Source organism: Oncorhynchus mykiss, chromosome 13 (assembly GCF_013265735.2).
Source record: "Oncorhynchus mykiss isolate Arlee chromosome 13, USDA_OmykA_1.1, whole genome shotgun sequence".
Lineage (NCBI taxonomy): Eukaryota > Metazoa > Chordata > Actinopteri > Salmoniformes > Salmonidae > Oncorhynchus > Oncorhynchus mykiss.
The window spans coordinates 40,382,819-40,388,818 of NC_048577.1; positions in this window are offsets into that span (position 1 = coordinate 40,382,819).

The following is a 6,000-nucleotide window of genomic DNA, read 5'->3' on the forward strand; positions in this document are numbered from 1 at the left end:
TACTTTTTCTGTCTCTTATCATAGAATATGGGGTCATCCTGCAGGTTGTTTCCGAAACAAATTAAATATTTGTCAGAACCCATTGAGTCTAACATAGGGAGGGTTTCCTCCCAAGGTCAAGAGAGAATGCCCCCTACCCTGTTGTCCACTCCAGCCGCTAACAAGCTACTTGTATCTGTGGTCTCACGTCAACAACATTGATGTGATGATTAAGCTCGTCACCTGGAAGCTTAGCCAAATATGGTCTACCTACCGGTTTATTGAAACGCTACACTCAAGCTGTTGTGATATGTGGAATTTGATTACAGTTACCAATTATTGCAAGACATATTATGATGCAAAACCAGGCATAAACAGAGATGAACAAGAAATTAAGGCTTTGAGAAAATGTACTTGAGATCTGTACTAGTTTTTTCCCAAGGGCCCTGGCATGTATGCCTGCGTCAACACATGTTACGTCTCTGCTTGTCTTTGTCAATAAAACATCTAATACTCTGAAAGCCATCTTGATCTTTCTTTATTATTGATTACCCCGAGACCATCACTGTCATTGAAAGTAACATGATAATTATTGTTTGTACAGAACTGAAAAAGTGATATGTAGCCTCATATCTTTCTTATAATGTTCCATTTGCTTCAATAATAAGCATGCTGAGTCAGATGTCCTTCCTGTTCTTTGGGAGATGTAGGCATATTTTCAGTCCTACAGAACAGACAGTTATGAACCACCAGCTCCCTTTCCTTGCACAGTATGAGAGGAAGTAGTGCTTGGGTGCGAGCCAAAGAAAACCTCCTGATACAGTGCAACTCTGAAGCAGACTATTCACTGAGTCTTCTCTCTGGCTCAGAGCACTCTCAGTTTCACTACCCCCAGATGGCCTCTCAGTCTTTCTCAGACAGCCACTGTTAGAATACTCAGTAGACACTTGAGAGCAGCTGAGCCCACAACCCTGTACCAGAACAGTGCCATGTTATTTTAAAGCTTGGATCTCTGTTTGTAAAACATTCATTGGAGACTTGTGCATGTAAAAGTAACACATTAGAGAAAACAGTAACCCGCTATGTAAAGAGAGGATTACGCTATTGTTGCCGTTGGCCCTAGGATTGCCCAGACTCCCACTGTTTCCTGAGAGAGAATAAACTGAACTTAATTCCGCCCTCTGTTGAAGATACAATAATTATATACATCATGCTAGGGGTCAAAACAACAAAAACATTCACTTCAATACACAGACATAAACAAAAGAAAGAAAACGGTTGAAATAGGTGTCTCGGTGGAGGTTTGTGATTATTTATATAGCATGAATTTGTATAATGTTGCGAAGCAATGGCTCCATGCCTAAAATGTCCACTAGAGAGCACTGTCCACAATGCATAACTATATCCAGAAGTCTCCTCCTCAGAAGACACATTTAGTCTACCACTCTGCACTCAAATGCAACTATTTCCCCCGCATCTTAGGTGCAGATAATATGGACAATTTTATGCTGTTTTACCTCTAATGAGATATTTGTTTTTAGAGCATTCTGTATGGTTTTGTTTCACATGTTGCATTTTAGTCATTTGGCCTATTGTAAGTTTTCCCATGCATTCAACCTTAAACAATAGTGAAGTTCCAGGCACACAAGTTAAAACAACAAAATACTGCTGTTGGCAGGGTAGACACTCCCTTGTTCTCTGGCAAGTTTTACATCCCATAGTCTGAGCCAAGTTTAGAGGCCAACCAACCCAGTCTCTCCTTTTCTATCACACTCCCTGTGATTGGTGAATTTGATCGCAGTTTCCATGTGTTTATTGCCAGATAGATTTGATGTTGCTATATTAAGAAGGTTGTTACTATGTTTGGTTTTGCAGTAGGATATATATTGGCACACTGTCCAGAAATAACTTGTTACATAGACTACAGCAGGCTACTAATTCATGTTTTAGTACTAATAAGAAGAGGCTGCTGTAACATGTTGAACCAGCAAAACCAGCTGTAAAGTACCCTCCCTGTCCGGACTCTCCCAAACCGGTGCTACAATTACTACAACTACTACACTGAAGCATGACTGGTGTCCAGAGTGAGATTGTTTCAGCAGACAAGGGGGTGAGGGGTCAGTCAGATGCATGAATGGAATGAATGAAAGGGAGTGTTGTCTGTCCCACCAGTGTTATGAAAGGACATTTCTCTCTACCTGTGTTCCTGTCTGTTTCGTTTCACTGGAACACTACGTTTCTGTTCTCAGATCAGTCTGTGTGATGAGAGACGGGGCACACTGCAGTGCTCTTATGTAACAATGAGGAATGGGGGGCAAGAGACGGAGAGAGGGAGAGGGTGGGAGTCATGGTGGAAAGAAATGTCTCCTCCCCATGCTTTGAGAGTTGAACAGTCCTATTCCTTCCATTTGCAAGAGCAAATGTGAGATGTAATCAGCAGTCCCACAGCAGATACGATAGATGCTCATGGTGTGTGTGTGTGTGTGTGTGTCAATATGATCATTCCCTATAGGCAGTAGGCTAAATGCGACATGTTAATGCCATAGTAGCAGAGGGGCTTACGCGTGATAAACAACTTTTTTCTTCTTCCTCGTTGCTGTAATCTCTACCTGCCTCTCCCTTTCTTCTAGCATCTGCTGCTGTGTCTACTTTGTCCTCATCACCTTTCACCCACTTTCTGCTTTTGAGGGTTCACTCCAGGCTTACCCTCGAGTAAGTTTTTATCTCAGCAATCACGTCAGCTTCTCACAAGTTTTCCAAAAACATGTCTTATCTGAGATTGCATACTGCGACAGCATATCCAAACAATGACTCTGACATTGACAATAGCTATCTTGTTATTGTATAGGCTAACCCACAATGTTCTGGAGATGGAGTGTATAATTTCTATATATTTGAACCATTTCCCATCAGTACAATAGCTGGAGCACTTCTATTGTGGTATGTCTTTCTTACGGATGAAATCCCGTTAACGGGATCGATTTGACAATAGCCAGTGAAAATGCAGGGTGCCAAATTCAAACAACAGAAATCTCATAATTAAAATTATACACCATTTTAAAGATAATCTTGTTGTCAATCCCACCACAGTGTCCGAATTCAAAAAGGCTTTACGGCGAAAGCATACATTGCGATTATCTGAGGTCAGCACCTAGTCACAGAAAAACACAGCCATTTTTCCAGCCAAAGAGAGGAGTCACAAAAAACAGAAATAGAGAGAAAATGAATCACTAACCTTTGATGATCTTCATCAGATGACACTCATAGGACTTCATGTTACACAATACATTTATGTTTTGTTCGAAAAAGTTCATATTTATATCCAAATCTCAGTTTACATTGGCGCGTTATGTTCAGTAATGTTTTTCTTCCAAAACATCCGGTGATTTTGCAGAGAGCCACATCAATTTACTGAAATACTCATCATAAATGTTGATGAAAAAGTGTTATACATGGAATTAAAGATATACTTCTCCTTAATGCAACCGCTGTGTCAGATTTAAAAAAAGCTTTACGGAAAAAGCTCACCATGCAATAACCTGAGTTTTTTTATTTTACCTTTATTTAATTAGGCAAGTCAGTTAAGAACAAATTCTTATCATACCCGCCATGTACCTTAGGGATATGAACTTGCAACTTTTCGGCTGCTAGTCCAATGCTCTAACCACTAGGCTACCCTGTCACCCCAAGGTTCAGACACCAAAACAAGCCATACAGATACCCGCCATGTTGTGGAGTCAACAGAAGTCAGAAATAGCATTATAAATATTCTTACCTTTGATGATCTTCATCAGAATGCACTCACAGGAATCACAGTTCCACAATAAATGTTTGTTTTGTTCGATAAAGTCCATTATTTATGTTCAAATACCTCCTTTTTGTTCGCGCATTTAGTTCACAAATCCAAATTCATGAGGCGCAGGCACACTTAGTACAGACGAAATGTCAAAAAAGTTATATTACAGTTCGTAGAAACATGTCAAACGATGTATAGAATCAATCTTTAGGATGTTTTTAACATAAATCTTCAATAATATTCCAACCGGACAATTATTTTCTTTTTAGAAAGGTAAAGGAACGCAGCTAGCTCACGGCCACACGCATGACTGAGCTCATGGCATTCTGCCAGACCCCTGACTCAAACAGCTCTTATTCGCTCCTCCTTCACAGTAGAAGCCTGAAACAAGGTTCTAAAGGTTGTTGACATCTAGTGGAAGCCTTAGGAAGTGCAATCAGAACAAATTTCCACTGTGTATTGGATAGGCAAAGACTTAACCTACAAACCTCAGATTTCCCACTTCCTGGTTAGATTTTTTCTCTGTTTTTTGCCTGCCATATGAGTTGTTATACTTACAGACATCATTTAAACAGTTTTAGAACATTCAGAGTGTTGTTTTCTATCAAAATCTACAAATAATATGCATATCTTAGCTTCTGGGCCTGAGTAGCAGGCAATTTACTCTGTGCACATTATTCATCCAAGCTACTCAATACTGCCCCCCATCCACCTACAACGCATAAGCTTCATAAACATTGCATGAAATCCATGTAAAGAACTATGAAGTAAGCCTAATGGTTGTGGTGGGTTGGAATGTGAGCAGTACGGAGTAGCAGAGAGTGGGGCAGTGTATTATAGGAATTTCCGCCATGTAACTCTGTTCCTCCATCTCGTCTTGTGTTCCTGCCAGCTCCACTATAATCCTGGCCAACCTGGCAGCTGCCTGGTATTCATGTCACACCCTGCAAACACAGAAACACAACACAGCCAGCGAGGTGACGGGGATAGGGAGGGGGACTGGGTCCAGCAGGATGGGTCTAAAGGAGACTCAAAAGTATTTTATGCACTGCTGCTGCCAGGGAAGTGGAGGTGATATAAGGATAGTCGTAGTCAAAAGAGACACACAACCCACCTCTCATTACTGCTGGTTATTTGGGGGGACCGAGAGGAGGGGGGGTAGAAAAAGAGGGAGAGAAAGAAAAAAAGAACAGGGGGGGTTGTGCATTATGAGAGCAGCCGTTGTTTATGTTTGGATGCCTGAGTGTTCTCCACATTTTGGGGCAAAAGCAAGTCACATTGCTGATCTCCCCTGGCGCATACTCTCACCATTTCCTCCATTCTATTTCAGGCTAAAACTAAATCTCCAGTATGTATACCCGAACCATCATGTCTTAGTTTGGCTCAAACGAGCTTGTGCTTACAGTACTTCAAGGCTCTGCGCAGCAGGGAAATCTTGTGCTAGCCTGCTTACAGTTTTACAGTGCAGCAATTTGCAGTGTAAACAAACAGCAACACAACTCACCAATCCCATGAGTTTTGAGGAGTTATGAGGATGGGTGGACTGCTCGGGGGCCACTCACCTTTCACTGTCAACTCAGTACACACAGATCAGATCGATCAGTCTGATGTCAGCATGACATTATACAATGTACCAGACTAAGGCCTGTCCAGCTACAGAATACGGGGAGGTTCACCATGTGAGCAGAAGAACAATAATTGTTTGAGGTTGATAGGTGCACAGTCCAACTAGGCTCTGGTTAATGTTTGAATCCATGTCGCTATGTGTTATGACTGTTGGAGCATAAACACGCTCACAGAACTGATGACGATCTTCAACACTCAAGTCAAAATAGAGAGAAGTTGAATAGCATACACAGGGGATGACATGAATGAAGACAACGTCTATCAAATGGGGAGAGATGATTTCCCAAGCAGATGGTGGGGAAAGAACAGTGGGGTGAAAAGGTTTGTCATACAAAAACAAATCTGTACCACATAGACAAGGAAGTGGCCATAACATAGCACTGTTTGGTCTCTGCTTGTCCTTGTAGTGTGGGATAAACAGTCTCTGACTCAACATCTCCTCCTCAGTCTGCTCTGAGGTCTTTCATCAATCCAAGGATGGAGAGAGAAGGGCAAACATTCATCTGTTTAGACCATTTCACATTTCCCCTGTTTTTTAAACAGTGTATCTCTCTCCCTGATGTGATGTGTGTGACTGAAGATTGCGTCATACCAACTCA